This window comes from Tachypleus tridentatus, chromosome 1 (genome assembly GCF_004210375.1).
Source record: "Tachypleus tridentatus isolate NWPU-2018 chromosome 1, ASM421037v1, whole genome shotgun sequence".
NCBI classification, from domain to species: Eukaryota; Metazoa; Arthropoda; class Merostomata; order Xiphosura; family Limulidae; genus Tachypleus; species Tachypleus tridentatus.
Genome location: NC_134825.1, coordinates 4,826,025 through 4,847,508, shown reverse-complemented (window position 1 = coordinate 4,847,508; position 21,484 = coordinate 4,826,025). Strand labels below are relative to the sequence as shown.

General features: G+C 30.4%; 1 long non-coding RNA gene across 3 annotated transcripts; it reads left to right on the top strand.

The window, feature by feature from the left end:
• The first annotated feature begins 9,312 nt into the window (after positions 1-9,312).
• On the top strand, positions 9,313-21,249 carry LOC143233535 (uncharacterized). Of its 3 annotated transcripts, none has more exons than XR_013018211.1 (3): positions 9,313-9,548; positions 12,997-13,223; positions 19,499-21,249. It is a non-coding gene; the product is annotated as an uncharacterized LOC143233535 (long non-coding RNA). The 3 variants fall into 3 exon arrangements; XR_013018241.1 differs by having other exon boundaries at positions 12,997-13,252; XR_013018253.1 differs by having other exon boundaries at positions 9,313-12,425.
• The last annotated feature ends 235 nt before the right edge of the window (positions 21,250-21,484 follow it).

Below are 21,484 nucleotides of genomic sequence, written 5' to 3'. Positions count from 1 at the left end.
ATTTGGGCATGTTCTCTCAGTCTTCCAGATGCAAATTCATTCTTCCCTTGAGTGGAGCATGAGAGACCCTTACTACTTACCAGCTGTCATCTGCTAGGGAGGTGTCCCATGGAGAACCCCAACTGATTGGGACCTAAATACTGGCCATGTTTCCTTCTGCAGTGAGAAGTAGAGAAGGGGTGTTTTTAGAGTGTAGTGCAGATCATCCATTCCAAATGGACACATCATAATCTTAAAATGGATTTTAAACACGTCACTATATTCAGCCCTCTGTGTCTCTAGTTGTTATATCTAGTACTACTGCAATGAGAGGATCCCTGAATATCCAGTGGTGGAGTAGATATATTCAACTGTGATGTATCATTTACACACCCTACTCCTGCAGCAGGAAAGGGGACCTGTATAATATGATGGTTGAGTAGTTATTTAAGTATCTGTGCTTCTTGTGTCCAATAAGGTGCCTTCCTCCTATGACTGGTATGGGGTCCATGGGGTCTGATGTTAAAGAAGTTATGCACATATACTTATCACAAGTATCCTTATCTCACTGCTGGTTCTAACTGAAGGTTGAGGAGGTGATGTGCACATTAGGTACAGTCTAAGTGAGACCCACTTTGCTATTCATATTATGTATTGGCCATCCAACAACTTCTGTGAGTGTTTGGATAGTCCTATACCTATTCTACCCATCTTTGCAACTCAGTTCAAGTCTTTTTACCTTTTTTATTCTTTACCCTGGATGAGAAGAGATGTTGGCTCTCTTGGGGAGTGTGCCTGTGAAGCCCTTCCAATAGGATGTCACACTCCATGGGCTTCTTTGGATTCTTACCAAAGGGAACTCATCTAGACCAATTTTGCAATGGTCCTTTCACCTTGCCAGTGTGAAATTCTAGCTATTTGTGTATGGAGATGAGTGATGTATTGGAAGGTTAATACTTTTCTCAAAATGTATTTCCAGTAGATCTTCACTTCGATATATACTCCCATTCCTTCTCTTCACTTTCCAGGTGCACTCTTATTGGTTGCTTCGTCAAAAAACAATGAAGATTCTGCACATTGTGTGTAGAGAAAGTATTTGCATAATGAGGTGTTACATTAATGTTGGTGGAGGGTTTTGCTACATGCTATGTCATCATGCAGTAGTACAAATTTATGTATTTCACCTCAATGTCATTTGGTAGTTTTCACAAAGTTGGTGGGATGGGTTTCTTGGGCACAAAGTGCAACTTCAAAAGGAAAATATCTGAACTGTCTGTGTATGATGGTATCTGTTGGAAATACGTTTTAGTTAAGGAATATGTTAAGTTTTTGAATAACTTTTAGAATGTTTAATACATTTTTTAATCCAAGCTAAATAATAAATAATTTTTAATTGTTTTTTAACTTAGTTTCTTTTAATCTTTAAAAAAAGAGCAGATATTATGTTTACTGTACTGTAACGTGTGTTAAAAAATAAAGTTGACAGTGTTCTGAAATAAAGTGTAATCTCTTCACTTCATGCTTTCATCTTTTCTTGAAAACTCATCTGCTGAGAAAAATTTATTGTCTATTGAATAAGAATATTTTATTATTATTGTTAAGTTTGTAACGTAATTATACAGATAAGGATATTTGTATTTGTGTATCATTAAGTAATTATACAGATAAAGATACTTGTATTTGTGTATCATTGAGTAATTACACAGATAAAGATACTTGTATTTGTGTATCATTGAGTAATTATACAGATAAAGATATTTGTATTTGTGTATCATTAAGTAATTATACAGATAAAGATATTTGTATTTGTGTATCATTAAGTAATTATACAGATAAAGATATTTGTATTTGTGTATCATTGAGCAATTATACAGATAAAGATATTTGTATTTGTGTATCATTAAGTAAAGATACAGATAAAGATACTTGTATTTTTGTATCATTAAGTAATTGTACAGATAAAGATACTTGTATTTGTGTATCATTGAGTAATTATACAGATAAAGATATTTGTATTTGTGTATCATTAAGTAATTATACAGATAAAGATACTTGTATTTGTGTATCATTGAGTAATTATACAGATAAAGATACTTGTATTTGTGTATCATTAGGTAATTATACAAATAAAGATACTTGTATTTGTGTATCATTAAGTAAAGATACAGATAAAGATACTTGTATTTGTGTATCATTAAGTAAAGATACAGATAAAGATACTTGTATTTGTGTATCATTAAGTAATTGTACAGATAAAGATACTTGTATTTGTGTATCATTAAGTAATTGTACAGATAAAGATACTTGTATTTGTGTATCATTAAGTATTTGTACAGATAAAGATACTTGTATTTGTGTATCATTAAGTAATTGTACAGATAAAGATACTTGTATTTGTGTATCATTAAGTATTTGTACAGATAAAGATACTTGTATTTGTGTATCATTAAGTAATTGTACAGATAAAGATACTTGTATTTGTGTATCATTAAGTAATTGTACAGATAGAGATACTTGCATTTGTGTATCATTAAGCGCATTTCTTATAATGTTTTGTTAACAATTATGCTTAATAATTGTAGATTATTTTTAAATATATTTTATTAACAGAGACTTCTAATAATTTTTTGCTGAGCTTATACGCTTCAATAAATGTAAGGAGAAAAGTAAATATTAGATACATTATGTACAAACTGTGTGATTCCAGCTGAATGTTATGAACATTATTTGGTCGAATTGATTCAAGGTACTTAGTTTACAATTGTATTAACTGAAATTTGCTTTTAAAAATTGTGTGTTGTTCAGTAGTCAGTATTTATAGCTTGTGGTTGTAGTTTGCTGCAAATAATAATAATAGTGTTGAACTGTTTACCATTATTTTCCATACAGATTTGTGAACATAGCAATGTATGTAATTCAGTGAAAAACAATTTCAGTTACGCAGGTGTCTCCTTTTGTTCCTGGAAGAGACAGTAGCAAGTACCTTGGCAAGCTTAGCAAAAGGGTGGATCTTTTGTTGTCGGATCTGCAGTCGAATGTTTTCAGACTACAGTAATTGTAGAAGACATGAAAAGACGGTGCATTCTAGAAAATTATTTAAATGTGATCTGTGTTTCAAGTTTTTTAAATCACAGGGTTATGTAGAAAAGCACTGGAGAAAAATACATAACAGCATTGATTTTAAGGAAATGGATTTTTCTTTTTAAAACATATTCCTATCATTTTATGATGTCAGTTTTTTTTTATTTTGAAATGTTTTTTGCTTGGGATTATTTTTCTAATTAATATGACATGTTTATCAAAAAAAATCACACTAAGACTGCCTAAGTATAATGTTTTCAGATTTCGTTTTTTCATTCTGAATATTATCAGCAGACCTTAACAGTTATGTTCATTATGCTGTGAAATGTGGTTTATGTAATTATATTGAAATGAACTAACTTTTTTCTTTATTGTCATGTTTCTTGAAAAAAGAACATGATGAATGTCTTAACAGTTTCACTGTTTTGAAGGGACTTTCATGGCTCATAAAATTTTTTTAGTTTCAGGTTATTCGTTGTTATTAAAACAAATAATTTCTGTTAAATGTATTTATTGCTTGTAATTCTGTCCTTATTAGGTTTAGATTTGAAAGTAATATCTCGTGTAACCCTTGCCTTTAGTTAAGATTTAATAACCTATTTGTATTGTATGTGACTAAACACATAGTTAAGTTATAGAGAGAAGAGTTGAAAGTAATATAATTCATATCATATTCATTTTGAATATTTTCTGTTTATTGTTTTATCAAATAAAACAAACATATATCTAAAAATTTTGAAAAACATGTAAACATATTTTATTTTGGGACTGGTAACATAGTTTCCTTTTGTTGATTTTGTTACATATGTGATTCAATTATATGTGAACAAAAAGTTTAATATTACTTGTTGTTTTGATATATTGTACAAGTATTTTTCTATGACAACAGAAAACAGTCAAAATATAAGAATTAATATGTAAAGTCATAGATCAGATATTGAGGAAAACACAAGTGACAGATTTGATTTTAATTCATATTCTCACATTTCATTTGTGGCTGAACTTAAAGCAGGTGGTACATTCTCTTGATACTTAGTTGAATATAGCCTACTGGTCAGTATTTACGACCGTGTACCTGAAGTTTCATGGTTTCTGTAATGCTACAGCAGAAACACATCATGGTCAGGTCTCAATAATTGATTAGAGAAGTTCAAGAGATGTAGATGGGTGCTATCAACTAGCTGCTCTCCCTCTAGTTTGTCAGTTCAAGAGATGTAGATGGGTGCTATCAACTAGCTGCTCTCCCTCTAGTTTGTCAGTTCAAGAGATGCTATCAACTAGCTGCTCTCCCTCTAGTTTGTTAGTTCAAAATTAGATGGGTGTTATCAACTAGCTGCTCTCCATTCAGTTTCTCAGTTCAAGAGATGTAGATGGGTGCTATCAACTAGCTGCTCTCCCTCTAGTTTGTCAGTTCAAGAGATGTATATGGGTGCTATCAACTAGCTGCTCTCCCTCTAGTTTGTTTGTTCAAAATTAGATGGGTGTTATCAACTAGCTGCTCTCCCTTCAGTTTGTCAGTTCAAGAGATGTAGATGGGTGCTATCAACTAGCTGCTCTCCCTCTAGTTTGTCAGTTCAAGAGATGTATATGGGTGCTATCAACTAGCTGCTCTCCTTCTAGTTTATTGGTTCAAAATTAGATGGGTGTTATCAACTAGCTGCTCTCCTTTCAGTTTGTCAGTTCAAGAGATGTAGATGGGTGCTATCAACTAGCTGCTCTCCCTCTAGTTTGTCAGTTCAAAATTAGGGATAGCTAGTACAGGTAGCCATTGCATAGCTTAATGCATGTATCAACGATATGATGTTACAATACTGCACCCAGTTCATTGCAAATGAAAACCTGTCTTGCTAGTATTTTTTCATTAACATTTTGCAGAGACATCTTACTGTAGTGATGTTCTTACTGAAGCTAAATTTAGGATTATATTTCTTATAGAAAAGGATTGGACATGTCATATTTTTAAGCTTTTGCAAGCAAGGAAAATAATATATTTTAATCATAAATATATTTTTTTAATTCAGAGTAACTTGAACATTTTACAATATAAGGAGAAACATTGGTTATGAAGTAAAGTTTGGATAATGTTTTATAACAAAGTATAATTTATTTCTTTTTGAACAAGACTACAATTATGTCATCTGTTTTATAGGTTTCTGAATATTTATTAATGTCATTTTTCAAAAATAGGCTGATACAAGTCACATTAAAGTTATCTTCAAACTTTTGTAAGAATTAAGAAGAAGTTTCCTACACTACTTACAAACAATAATGGTTGTTTTAACTGTCATATTTGGCTTTCTGAAGCTTGTGTAACTTCAGACTTCTTTCATCGAGCACCACATTTGAATTATTGCAGCAATCCAAGGTTTTCAATTCATAATTCACTGATAATAATTGTTCAAAGTTGGAAACAGTATACTTGTGTTCAGTATCAGTGATAGTCTCATGCAGAGCATCTGGATCACCAGCAAGCTTTTCAAAACTAGTTTTTTTTGCTAGTAATCACACTGAAGTTTCCTCTTCACTGTGATGGCTGTTTGTGTTGTTTACAGTGTTGTCATTGGAAACAACAGAATTATTAATCCAGTTACCATTGTGTTCAAGTGTGAATGTCTGAAGAACTTAAGTTTGCATCATTTTATTTTTTGTTATTCGTTCTGCTATTTCTGTGTTTGTTTATGAAGAATAGGCTTCGTTACTTGAAGAACTGCAGTGACAACCACTGTGGACCAATACGAACCTTCAGCTAGTTGTTGTACACCTGATAATCAATAAGTAATTTAAAGTTTTTAAAGAAAAGTTTTTAAAGATTGTTTATATTTGGTGATTATTTATACTTTGGGTAAACAGTATTGAAGTTAAAATGTGCTCATAAATGGTTATATATGACATATGTAGTGCCTCAGTTTCAAAATTGATTGTGTTATTTATTTTGTAAAGTGTTTTCTTAGAGTTATGCATTATTCCCCTAAATTATTTGAGATATAGCATCTCACTGATGCCATGAATATTAGATCAGTGTCTTTACAAACTTGTAAACAATAAGGGTACTGTTTATTCAAGACAGTGTTACTGATGTTATACCTTGTAGTCTGATTTATCTTTGTTATTGTGTGTTCATTTTAATTCTCTAGTTGTTTGATTGAAATGTAGATGTTACTTCTCTACATTACTGAGTTACAAAAATTATTGTATTAATGGAAATAACAAACATGCAATATGCTGATTAATATCACTTTCCTGTAATATGTAGATGTTTAACAGTTTATAATAAACAACAGTTTTACTCTGAAATAAATATTCAAATCACAGATGTGCAGATAGCTTTAAGTTCCTGTATTTTCCGCCTTTGTATGTGAACTTTCAGATTGGTTAACTTATTTTGAGGGCTGTGTTTTTTAAAGCTTTCATTTTTCCTTCCCATTACTTAGTAAGAACTAAAATATTAATGGTCATTCAGAAAAGTGTATCAGTATGTACAGCTAAGAGTTCTTGTTATATTATCTCACATGACATTAATTTTGACAGGGTTTGTTTGTTCTGTCTGCAAGCAGTTATGGTCCAAGTGGAGCTTCAACAGGCACATGAGTGGCCACACTGGCACCCGTCAACTGGAATATTGTCATTTGTGTGGGAAGAACTTTACTTGGAGAGACAGTCTGTTGCGTCACCAGAGGCTCAAACACAGAATATTTTCTCATCGGTCACCAAATAATCCCTTTCGAAGGAAAAAATATAAATGATAGAGGAAACGGTATCAAATTATGATGTAGTGTTAACCTTGTGATTACCACTGCTTTTAATGTGGGAAGTAAATATCCTATGTGTGCCACTGCTAGTTGTAATAATAAGAGTAAGGAGTACATACACTGAAATAAGTTATTTTATAGTTTCTTTTGTGTTCAATGATGCTGTGAACTAATTACCTTAAAAAAGATGAGATTCTGCCTTTACTCCAGTCAACACATAATCTAATAGAAACAATCTGATTGTGATGTGTGTTAAAATCATAATGTCAAGTTATTTCAGAGGTTGCTAGAGTGTTATTTTTCAGATGGGGCTGATCATTCATATAATTTCTACTTCAGCAGTGTAGAGTGTTTACTATAATATAAAAATATTGTAGGACCATAGGTGAGCGTGAATTTAATGTAGTAAGTTACATGATAATGAGTTATAATAAGTAAGGGGATGCAAAGAATTGTGGGACATACTTTAGATTATTTTATCAATCTTTTAAGTTTGCTAACAAAATACTAAGTACTAAAAATGTACTCTGAATACTTTAATAGTTCTTTTATGTCTTCAGAGTTACATTCCCAACCTAACATTATACGTACTTAGAAGATATTTATAAGTGGCATATTTCAGCTATTAACATGTTTAGAATGAAATGTAATTACGTGTTTCACTGATTAAAACAGAATTACTAATATTAGAAGACATAATTATTCACAAACTTTATCAGTCGTTTAGTCATTTAATTATTCACAAACTTTATCAGTCATTTAGTCATTATTAAAAGAATCAATAAATTTGATTATATTTCTTTAAATTCAACTATACAACTGTAATTAATATTTTTATTTTGCATAATTATTGATCTGCTTTGCTATAAAAAAAAAGTTTGATCTCACAGAATATTCACATTCCTTGTCAAGTTTTAAAATGATAAAACACCACCTTTATGTAATATTAAGTGATGTTTTAAACATTTTGTATTATTGAGCACAAAGACTAATAAAGTTCTGCAGGGTGACAATACTTAGTTGTGAGAATTTTCTGTCGCATTCAAAAAATTTCAGTCTGAACTTTCTTCTTTTAAGATGATATAGATGAATAGAATTTTTAACATTGGATAAGTTTTGAAAATGGCCACAAAACTGTTAGGTTAATTTCATATATTTGTATATTTATAAAATTAAATTTTATTCAAAGTGTATTTACATCTTATGAACATTATCAGACTGTATATATTATATGCATCAAACACTCATTGTCAACTGGTGACCTTCAGTGGCAGAACAAACCAACAGGAACCTTTGTTTTTAATGCATCATATGGATTACAAGTTACTTTCCATTAAAGTATTTCTTTGTTTTTTAATATTGCAGTGTATAGCAAGTAGAAATAAAGCATAATTTGATGATAGAATTAGGACATCAAATCCTCTGTGATGTTAGAATTACGACATCAAATCCTCTGTGATGACACGTAAAATTATTCCATATTTGAGCTTTTAATTCAACAACAATTAAAGATGAGTCTTGTTAATTCTATTAAGATTAATTTTTTTTACACTATAACTGATGATATTACAAATTTTTATGATGTTTTACCTTTAAAAATTTGTAATTTATTTGAAAAACCTTTATCTACATTCCAAAATGTGTTTTCAATGAATTTAATTTGGTAAAAATTTTTTATTTTTTCTATTGTATTGATTTCCATTACCTTTCTTATAGGTAGAAAATATAAGTGTTCCGTTTGCCTAGCAGAATATGCTTTTGCATCTGGTTTGTACAGACACAAGCGATATAAGCACGAAGGTGCTCCTAGAAGAGCTTGTTTACTGTGTGGAAAGTCCTTTCTTCGTCCTGACCACTTGTCAACTCACTTGAAGACAACTCACTATTCATACATGTATAAGGCTAAATCAAAATAATTTCCCACTTGCAGAGCCAAAAAACAAAAATGTCTTTTTGATTGTGGTTAATGAACTCAGATCCAGGGCGTCTAGAAACCATGCTAACAAGTATCAATTTTTTTTTTTAAATAACTGTAACATACGAAGAATACTTGTTCTTATAATTCCTTTTTTCTTTCTTTTTTTGCACATGAAATCATGTTAAAAGTGTGTTAAAAAATAAAAACAGATTTAGCTTTAAAATTACAAAAATTATCTAATATATGTATTGTATGTTTGAAAATAAAAATGTTTCTAAAAATGCTTGTAGCCTGCTTATAGCACATACTCTATGAAATAGACATGTAACACTTATCAACTGTTTAAGTTAACAGTTTTTGGCAATTACTAAAAAGTTGTAAAGCCTGTTTTGTAACTGAAATTAAAAAACAACTAAGAAGTGTTTTAATCAAGTACACTTATTAATGAGTACTTCAGAAAACCAAGTAATAACCATTAGTTCTTAATCCTGTCTGTTTTATGTGGTTTATTTGCATATTTTGTTTCTCTCTTTGTCATAGGAGGAAATATCGGTGCTCAATTTGCCAAGCAGAATTTGCTTTACATCGGGTTTGAATCGACACAAGCGTTATAAGCATGATGGAGCTCCACGGAAAATTTGTGTGCTGTGTGGGAAATCTTATCGTCGGCCTGATGATTTATTATACCACATGAGGACAGTTCATCCATCTTATATCTCTTCATTGGCCAAAAAATGATCACATTAAAGATCTTGCAAAGACTTCAATGTCTTATGACATTCTAATTATTAACTATGCGAGATCTATGACCAGATTTTGTGGTAATTTTTATGTGTTTTTGACGTCTGACTCAGATTTTCCTGAGAATCACTGACTGCTGTTCTTTAACTAGAATGACTCATCTAAAATTATGATTCTAATATATATATGTAAAAATGGCTGGTTTGGGTCAAGAAAATATTTTTATGCAGAGGAGCTGTTTTTACACGCATATTTTTCTCTACAAATGGGTTTTCTCGTCATCGCTGATTATGATTCTAATATATTCTTCAGTATTTTAACCAAAAATGTAAAAATTATTGAGGTTACTATTATTTTCAAATGTCATGAAATAAAATATTTGTGAGCAATAAGAGTACAGTAAACTATAGGAAGCATCTTTTAGTCTGAAATGTTTCCTCCTTATTTCACCAGCTTTGGAGTATTATTTAAGTCACTGTAACCACCATAATTTTTAACAATATGGAAACTGATTACAATATTTGTGATATATAATGATAATTAGATACCCAAATATTAGATTAGAAAACTAGTTTACTTTTTAAATGTCTTTATTCATGCAGAATCAACAGTTTGATAAAAGTTTTAAAAAATGACCTGTACACTTCAGATAAATATATTTTTATTTAAACCAACAAGCTTTTGAAGCTTCTTTAGAGTTAATGTTCTTAACTATTTGATATTAGAATATTCTGATATTAAACAGTGATATACATGTTCAGAATCAACAATAATTACAATGAAATTATAGTATGAAAGTAAATGAATAATTTTCTTGTCTAGAAAAAAAAATTTAAATTTACTTTAAAGTAAATCAATTTGTGTGTTACGTATTGGACTGAGGTTTGACACCTAATAATGTCTTCATGCATACTTAATAATAAATTAAAATAATATTGTTATTAATTGGAAGTAGCAGTTATACATTAATTTCTTCATGTGGTGAATGAAAAACAAACATTGGCAGTTGATTTGAGACATTGTTTTGAATGTTAAGTAGACAGTTATAATTTTCATTTGCATATTAGATACTATTTGTTTAGTGTATAAAATATTAGTATTTTGATAAACCTTTGATAAGATAGAGAATTTTCTTATAAAGATGTGTATAACCTGTTAATGGTAATTTTGTCAAGTGCAATGTACATTTCAGTATTACTTGGGTACAAATAGTTTGGGTGGCTGCTTAAATATCTGTCATGAAGTGTGTTGATTCATACACTTTTTATTGTGGTACCATCTGTGGTTCTGTAAAAGGGATGCACAGTCCAGATTTCAGTTGGAATAGTGTTTGTTCTAATAAGAACTCGCTGAGTTCTGAGTAAAGCCTTAAGTTTCTGGTTGAAATTGATTGAGTAAACATATCATAAAGTTGACAGAGTATGTGAGTTTTCCACATTTTAGCAGAATTACATGCTTTATTTTTAAAATATTGATTCTGAAATTCATCAGAAAAGAATTTTCAGATTTCAAATTTACATCCTTGAGAAGACAAATCTAAACTTTATATTGTGTGTGAGGGAATTTACTCATGGTGGTTGTGAAGTTAAGTACATAACTTATAGACTGTGTGAGGAGATTCATCCATAGAAAAACTGTTATGAAGTTAAGAACATAACTTATAGACTGTGTGAGGAGACTCATTTATGGAACAACTATTACAAAATAAGCACATTACCTCCCAAGTTCAAAAAAGCAGAAAATGTGCCTATAATTGTTAGAAGTTGAAAGTTATTTTGTTAGATGTGGTTTTAAATATTTGTTAATGTAATTGTATTTAAACGTTAATTTTTCAGAACATAAATGTTTTTAGAGTGAGTAATAGAGCACGTTTATGTATGAATCTTATGCTTCAATATAAAACTTGAATTGTAGGAATGGAGCAGATAATGTGAAAATGCATTGATAAAACTACATTACAAAATTATTGTTGTAATTAGAATACTTCTGTAATATATGAAGTTTAAATCATTTCAGTAAAATAAAGTTATTCTGGAATATACATTTAAAAATTCATTTCACAATGGAAGTGTATAATTTGTTTTTAAAGTATATTTTTAGGAAGAATAAACCCATATAAGTTTTTATAGCTGTTCCAAATCAAAAAATGGTGTGTGAAAATGAAAGAAATTTGAACAACTTTTATATCCAGTTAATGTAAAGTTAAATGTAGTTATTTAAAGTGTTTATTTTCACCTTCTTATATGTACTTTTAAATACCAGATGTTTGTACTGGTTGTTCTGTTTGAAATATTGTTATTTGTAAGTGCTTATGCTTTATTTGATCTTAAATACTTGAATATTTCAACCAAAATTTCTTGATTTTAAAGAAATACAGTGTTTCTTACTCTAATAAAAATTTATTAGAAAGTAAAATGTTTTGAAAAAGTACAGTTTTTAGAGTAAAAAATTTATATATATTTTTAATTTCCACATAAATAAGCTTTAAATTATTTTTATATGATGTGGAAAACGACTAGATGTTGACACTTTATATTGACAACATGTTAAATATGTTAATAAATGTGAAGAACAAGTCAAGTGTGGGTTTTGTAACATTATTAATACAATGTTATAAATTTATGCTTGTATTCACAATCTTCTAGCCTGTTTTAAAAGAAAGTTGAAAAAGAAAATTATTATAAACTTTGTGTTGAGAGGATTCATTGTGAGAAATTTGTTTCTACCTAATTAAAAATATTCACAAAAATAAGTGAAGAAATGGTGTACACTGTTTTCGAGCAACCTGTTATGTAGCCACATTTGGTGAAGAAACACATGAAATGTGTACTAATCTCAGCCTTAATTTTCTTTGGATGTTACCTGTTCCAGTCTCGTGATTCTCCAGTAGGATTGTATTATCTCGTGTTTAATATCTTATTATAATTTGTCTGTGTCCAGTACTGAGTAAGGACTAGGTCAGTTCATGAATTTTGTGGTTATGTAAAAATCATTTGATTTTGGAGAATGATTGAAGTTTTATGTTTAACTTAATTGTGACAAGAATATTTCCACTAATTAATTATTTAATTAATTGTTTTTATTCAATGTGGGAACCATTAGACATATTGTTTTTTAATAGAAAATTTTCATGACTTAACATGGAAACATATTTTAGAAATTTTATTTTAACAGAATTGTAACTGATGCTTACAAAAGTAAACACAAAAGTACAGTTCATGATCACTATGTGCATCTTGTTACTCAAGAAATTCAGTTTTACATGTAAAGTGGAACATCAATTACTATAATCCAAGGCATGTAATAGCAGTTTATGTGGATGCTTGAACAGTCACTTTTTCTCTTCTATAATTTTAGTCTGTTGTGAAAGAAGAGTGTAATTCATGTCTTCTTTGTTGTCACTTGAGGTTTGTAAAGGAAACCCAAAGGGTAACTCAGATAGCTACAGTTGTAAATCTAACAAATTTTAGGTACTATGAGTAATAAAAGTTCTGATTAAAAAATGTTGTAGTATTTTTGATTTTGCAGGGAAAAAGTTTCAGTGTAAGGAATGTCTGGCCGTGTTCACAATGTCCCAGGCTTTGAGCAGACATAGACGTTTCAAGCATAAGAACAAGCTGACCTACGCCTGTGGATTGTGTGAAAAGTCTTTCAGTCGACCAGACGTAGTGACCAAACACAGGAGGGATAAACATGACATGTCCAATCAATCTGACCAGCCAAGTTTCTTCTGGCCAGTATTTTATCCGTAAATGGCAAGGAATTGTTGGCTGAGATGCCTCAAGTATATAAAATTAGATTTTAAGCGTGTGTGTGGTATAGTTATCTCAGATTTGGACTGGATGTCAGGGTGATGCTTTCTTTAAGAAATACACACAGTACAAGTAATGTCTTGTGAAAAGTTTCTTTACTATAAACCTTTCTCTGCAAGAAAATGCCTGACAGGATTATGATGTTTGATAAGTTCACTGTGATTTGTACTAGAAACATTTTACATATGGTATCAGTTCATTTATAGTTGTCTAATGTTTTAACAGTTAAGTTTAATGTTCATAATATTAAAGAGTGAGGTAAGTGTAACAGTAGAATCTTGTCTTGGGGTTTGTTGATGTAATATTACAGTGAAGCAACCTGTGTTTTACATGGCTAAATGGAATTTTGAAGTAAAAGAACCTTAATGATTGAAAAGATGTAGTATTGGACAAAAAGCCTTGTCAGTGCTGGATATTGTGTGTTTCACATATTATTATGCATTCTGTTTTGTTTACTCTCTTGTTAGTAATTACCATATACCTTACCCATATACCATATACCTTACAGTCGATGTGTGTACAATATATTTTGTTGTGTAAAAACAGAATACAACATTTTTGGAGTGAACCTGTATGTGAATTAATGTGCTAACAAACTTGTTCCAAACTAGTTTAATTGTAAGAATGATTATTAGTCATATTAGCATGTCCAAACATGAATATGCCAGTATGAAGACTTCAGCTTCTCTTCATAAAGTACTTTCCTATCGCAAGGTGGAAAATAATTTGTAAGAATAATGTTTGTTTATATGCAATCATTTAGAGTGTAAATTAACAAACACACAAATACTAAAACTTGTACAATGTTTGTAAGCTATTGTAAAATGACATGTTTATATAAAACTCAAAATGGTCATAAGCCATAATTTAAATTTTGTTGGCTGATTTTATTTATTGTTTTTGCATCAGGAGTACATTAATGTAGTCAAACTTAATTTAGCAGTTAATTTTAAAGTCAGAAAGAACTTACTAGGTTGAAACAGTTTTTGGGGCTTTTTCATATTTGTAGGTTTATTTATAATTATTTAAAAACCTTTAAAAATTACAGTGTACCACATTTTTCAATATTCATGAATTTGGATTGTTTAGAGATAACTTGTCATCAAGTCATTTGAGATACTAGTTAATATACATTCTTTTGGAGTTTGAAAACATAACTTGAGTTGGGATGTTTATATTATTAATGCTGTTGGTTTAATAGCTTAATAATCAAACATGAACCAGGAGCTTCAAATAACCTTCAGTTAATATAACCTTTAGTGGTTGAGGTGGGGATAACAGGTTATTATGTGCATATGAGATTCTTGGAACAAAAATTAGTGTTAACAGTAGTTTAGGATATGTTACAACATAAACAGTGTAGTCAGTGGTAGTTTTCACTTAAACATTACAATAGTATTTAAAGTTATTTATTTGATACACTTCCCTATAAATATTTTGCAACTTTATTTGGTAATCACAGTATCTCAGTGTTAGCATTTTTAACTTCCATCCAACATTTATAACAGGTAAGTCTTAAGTGAAAAGTTTTCAAGTGTTACAGCATGTTCCTCAGTTTAACTGAATTGTATAAAGTATACTTATGTGATGGGTTTGATCAATAGGTATTTATTAGAGTAGTATATAAACAGTAATGAATCTGACAGTCATAAGAATCTATGTAGAATACTTGAAGTGCTGAGTACATATATCACTTTTATATGAATTCTTACATTTGTTGCTTATCTGTAGTTAACTGTACAAGTTGAACAATGTTAAAGTCAGTTGATTGTCTTACTAAAATAGTTAAAAGAAAAGGAAGTGGGTTAACTGATTGATAATTTCAGTTTGTTATATGATAGAAACCAGAGGTTGTAATCCCAAGTTTTTGTTTTGAATTCTGGGACTTCAGGATTCTAGTGGTTCAAATCCCTATATTCCAGCTGGGTCCCTAAACCTTTTATATATTTACATTCTTGTTGTTTTTTAATCAAAAGTAATTAAATTACCTGCATTCATAATCTAGTTTGAATAATTAAAACTTAACATAAACATAGAAACTTGGTGAAACTGAACATTGACAGGAATAACTTTAGTAAATTACAAAACTATGACATATAAGAATTATGAAGTGGTTTTATTGATGGAAACGTATCACAGAAAATGTCTGTCTTTTTCAGTTGAAATGTATAGTACATTTTCCAAAATAAAAGCTCTTTGTTATGTTTATAAGTCATTGTTTGTCACTTTACTATAACATTAGTACAATGTGCTTCCATACACAAGTATGAATAACTAGTGTTAAAAATGCTACTTTATGAATGCTTGAATTGGATTTCTTTTTGCATTTGCTTCTGTCCTCTGCTGGTACAGTAGTAAGTCTATGGATTTACAATGCTAAAATCAGGGGTTCAGTTCCTTTTGGTGGACTCGGCAGATAGCTCAATGTGGCTTTACTATAAAAAACACACACACATATTTGCTTCTGTATTACCACCATTCAGCAAGAGTTATTCATAGTGTAAGTAACTAAAGGTACATTTCAACAGTAAGTAAGTAAAGGTACATTTCTACAAACTTTTAATTGTTTAAAAATCTGTTTAAATGTGGGAGTATTAACAAAATGATTTTTAACCCTTTTGGCACTGAATAAAAAATTGTAATGTTTGGCATGGTGCTAAATATATATGTTTGACACTTCAGCTAATTATGGTATCAGTACTAAAAGCATGATATCTTGGCAATAACTCAAAAGTCCCTGGAACGTTCAGTGATTGTACCTAATACTATATGTGTTAAATTCAATACATCAGAATAACAGGAATAAAGGAAGACACCCTAATACACAATGAAGAAGTGCCATGTAAAGCACAATAATTTATTATAAATTGTATACAGCAGCCCGTCAATAGTCTTTGTGGTTATGATATATCTCATGGCATGGTAAAAAGCACATGGGGAGATTGCACTGTTTGCAGAAATAATTAGTCTGCTTTCTTTTCCATCCAGCTGTGTATCTATTGCTGCAAACAGTACAATCAGGTTTGTGTTTTTTGTCTTCATATTGTCCAATACCATGTCTTTCCACCAAGCACTGACCTTTATCAGTACTTGGTCTTCCTTTTCGTTTGGCTTTGCTGACATGTCCCTCCAGCAGATGTTGAATAATCTGATCTCTGAATAGTCATGGAGATACCGGCTTTTCACCGTTGCTCTTGCAGTCTGCACAATATGTTATATATCTGTTAACAAGAACTAGACTTGGTCAGTCAGTTTATGCAATAAGATATATGACCCTAACTACACCATGTCCTTACCTAAAGGGGGGGGGGCAGATTCCAGGCCACGAATGTCTTCCTTATCACTCTCATCCGTTACAAGTAAGCTTTCATTATCACCTGGCTCAAACTCTTTGTCACTCTCTTTATCGTTACAAATAATATCGATTACTTCTTTAGTGGTATAAGCTTTTCCTTTTGGCATTGTAACAACATCGCAAGTATCAACAGAATATGCAAGGAAGGCGTCTTCTAAAAAAATAAACAGTATGATCTAAACAGGCTAGAAAACAAAGAAATCACGTGACCTCCAGTTTAAATACCTGCTGGGAATCCCAAGTAAACAATGAATACACGTGGTTCTAGCCTCAAGTGGGTCTACAGGCCTGTGTGATTATGATAATTAGCCACGAGGGTCTGTTGTTTACATCTTGTTGATGAAGATCACCTGCTGTGCTGAACCTTCAAGTCGACTGCGGTCCCCAACTGCGCCGAAAGGGTTAAGCAGTTTGCTTAAAGAACACAAATCTCTGAATTATGTTGTTAGAACTGTGTGAACTTTATGGTATAAACTATTGTTTAAAGTATTGACTTTGTCTTGAAACAGTTTTGAAAAATTGACAACCTAAAAATTTATAGGTATACTAAATGAATATATAAACCTTTTTTAAAAGTCAAATTAGATAATGTTTTGTAAGTTTGTACAAATGTTCATGAATTTTGGTTATTGCCTCTTTAGGAGAGAAAAAAACAGTATCAGTGAAACACCTCTAGAGTAGAAAGGATTGATACAGTAATAAAGTTCTCTGGGATTCTTTTCTATAAATTCTAGAATTTGGGAGCCAATATAGGTTCCCTGGGTCTGGATGTTTGGGACTACAGCCCCTAATAAAAACTTAATTATTTTAACAAAGCTTTCTTGTGATAAATAAGTGAATAATAATAGTTTAGCAAACTAGTTATAAGAAAGAAATGTATTGATGATGAAACATACCACATGTTTTGAAGGAACCTTAGACTTTTTACAGACATACCAGTGTTCTGTTGAAACATGTAGTCTGTTCCACCATCAATAAAATTGTTCCTTATGCTTACACATTGTTTGCCAGTCAGTTATTATATTATCGTAATGAACTTTCGTACTTATGTGTGATAATTGTAACAGTTTTGTATGGATGGGAAGTAAACAGAATGTTTCTTGAAAATTTGTTTTCAATTTTGTTGGTTTGGAAATGATAGGAACTTATTTTGTATGTTTCTATTTTTGTAATTTATCTTTTGAAGTATGTTATATACCTTAGGTTTATTAAGATATATACTCATGTAGTATTTCTGATCTTTGTTTTTAAATTTCCACTTAGTCTGTTGGTTTAATAAGTAAACATGGAAGAAACATTATTTTAAAGAAATGTAACTAATATATACATGTGTGATGCTGTACATATATAATATACAACATTTGAGAAGTTTTTAAATTGGCTTAAAAATTTTGTCCAGAGGTTTTAACATGCAAATTTCACCTTCAAACTAAATTCATAACTTAGTTGAAATTTGTAAACAATCCTAACTTACAGAAAGTATGTTTCCTTCTTACATTGTTTTTATTTTAGACTATAACTTAGCTGTCTAGTTTGATATCATCATTATTAGTTTCAATGAAAACTATTGTTGAAGTTCAAGCTTTAAAAACAGATTTTATTCACCAACTAAAACTGTATGTGCTGAAGTAGAATATTTAAAGTAACAACTTTAGTCAGTCAAATTCATTGATATATAATTGACAGTATCAGTTATATTCTGTGTGGTACAATGACCTTGTAATGTTTCTCCACACTGTCATTATAAAATAAAATAAAGGTTGTAATCAAAGTTTGTTATTAAGTAATTCATCAGGCTGTCTCATATCATTGCAGTTGTTAAGACCGTTATAATTGTGTAATCAAAGTTTGTTATTAAGTAATTCATCAGGCTGTCTCATATCATTGCAGTTGTTAAGACCGTTATAGTTGTGTAATCAAAGTTTGTTATTAAGTAATTCATCAGGCTGTCTCATATCATTGCAGTTGTTAAGACTGTTATAATTGTGTAATCAAAGTTTGTTATTAAGTAATTCATCAGGCTGTCTCATATCATTGCAGTTGTTAAGACTTATAGTTGTGTAATCAAAGTGTTATTAAGTAATTCATCAGGCTGTCTCATATCATTGCAGTTGTTAAGACCGTTATAGTTGTGTAATCAAAGTTTGTTATTAAGTAATTCATCAGGCTGTCTCATATCATTGCAGTTGTTAAGACCGTTATAGTTGCATATTGATAAAGCTACTGTAAAAATGTATATTTCCTACTTCTAAAAGTCATTTTTTGCTATTTTAATGTGGCATACCTATATATTTATCAAAGCATATAACACACAAAAAGAAAGTGTGTTTACTAGTTCAGTGTATATATAGATCATTTCTCTAGATACTTATATGTTCAATCAGTAGAAATTATTATTTTTTCTATTTGTTTATTACATATTCATGAATATACAGGGAAATTGAAGGAATCAGTAAAAGTTTCAAACCTGGTCACTAGGTTTGGATACATGCTTTTCAAACAGATGGTATAAATACAGTTGTTGAGTGAAGTTTTGATCTTTATTTGATTTAATTTGTGGCTTTACATTTGGTTATCAGTAACATACTGGTATTCAATATTTATTTTATTGAAAGTTAACCTTTTTCCTTGTTAACTGAAAAACAATTTGAAGATTGATTAATTCTTTTAATGTTTAACGTTTTTTTCTTGTCTCATGTATTACTTGTTCATATTTTGTAAAAGAAAAATGTTAATTGTGTAGGGTATTACATGTTTAAATTACAACTTTAATGTTAAACATTATTATTGAAATGTTAATTTTAAGTATTTATACAGTTAGTTTTCAAGTAAACTGCTGAACTCGTTTTTCTAAAACTATTAGGTAAACTTACATGTGACATATGCCAAGCAGTGTTTGCTCACACATCAGGATTAAGCCGACATCGACGCTTCAAACACAGTTCAAGGAAGAGCTTACGTTGTCCGAGTTGTGGACAGGTTTACCAGCGTACAGGAAGCCTTATCAATCACCGCAGAGTGGCTCATGGCCATGATATACCTGAATCTATTCTAAGTCTGGCATATGGTCAGGAACTAAATGGAGAATAACTTGATTTAACCTCTGACCAATTGACCTGTGTGATAAGTTCATACTACAACAACTTAACTTCTGATTGAAACCAGAAAACTGATGCTTTTATATTATTATACTTTAGTTTCTCAAGTTAGGTGTTAATTACTACAAACTAAAGTTCTTGTGATGTAAAAGTGGACAGCAGCTAATCCATAGTATGATTTCCTAACCTAATCAAGAACTGAGGAATGTTTAATGAAAACTATGACACTTTAATTGTTGGTCTAGAACAGGAAAATGTTGAAAGCAAAATATGACACTTCAACCTCTGATGTAGAATGATTAAACAACCTATGAAACTTAACTTTTGATTTAGTACTGTGATTTTAAAACTCTGACTGAAATATATGTTCTGGTATTGGAATGTTACTAATGAAATTATGCTTTTGATACAGAAATGAACAGCAGTAGTGATTACAAAATATTAACTGTCTACATAATGGATAATTTTAACCATTAGAATGGGTAACAGTGAAAATTAGCTCAAATTAAAATAGTCTTAAAACCTTAAACTAAAAAAAAACAATAATATGTATGACAATACAAAAACATTAATCATAGTGTGATATTAAGAATGATTTTTTTTTACTAGTACCAAATCAGTGATAGTAAAAAAAAACAAAAAAACTCAACTTCTTTTGTTGGCACAAACTTATGAAGCATAGTAACAAAGATTTTAGACTGGACAGAAGTGTTGTAAGAAACTAAAAATTATTTTTATATAGTTTGAAAAAAACTACTCATAATAAGAAGTTAATATTGACTAAAAAAATAAATATACTTCTGGGGTATCTGAATTTTGTTCCCTGTAAATTTGTTGAAAACAAATTGAAAGAGAAATTAAAGAACAAATAAATTTATTAGAAGAAATAACAGGAACACAAAGTGTCATTAATTTATTATCTGATGGTTGCAGGTTTAAGTCCCAGTCACACCACACATGCTCACCCTTTCAGCCATGGGGATATTATAATGTTATGGTCAATGTCACTATTCATTGGTAAAAGAGTAGCCCAAGAGTTGGTGGTGGGTAGTGATGACTAGCTGCCTTCTAGTCTTACACCACTAAATTAGGGATGGCTAGTGCAGATAGTCCTCGTGTAGCTTTGCACAAAATTCAAAACAAATAAACAAAGGAACAATGTAATATCACTCAGTATTGAATTATGTTTCTTGTTAAAGTTATAACTAACATTCTTTGGTAATGTACAAATGTATTGAAAGAATGTACCCAGTACCCGAATGTGTTAATAGACTAAGTAACTTGAAGTTGTGTTTTGCTGCATTGGTCACGTGTTGTTATGAATCTTGGTGTTATATGCAAAATATGTAAAGTATCTTATTTATATATAGGTCTTAAAATCACCACTTGTTTTACCATTTTTCTAGTTATGGAATTTGATGTATTCATACACCTTTTTTGCACATGTGCCAAAATTATTTACTTGGTGTATTTTTTATAGGTTTGAGAGCAATAAATATGCACATTGACAGATGATTGTTCTGTGTTCTGTAGTATATTATTAAATGAACTGCAGTCCATACTGATTTAATATTTGAATCTCATGACTACAGTAGATACAAGGAAGTGAGTTCTTATATCCTCAGAATGAATTATTATATTGGATTTAAACACTGATGATTTGAGTGTATGACTCACTATAGCCACTGTTCTTACACACTAGCCAAGTGGCATCCAAACCTTTATATGGCATTCTCCCCTTCTGAGCAGGT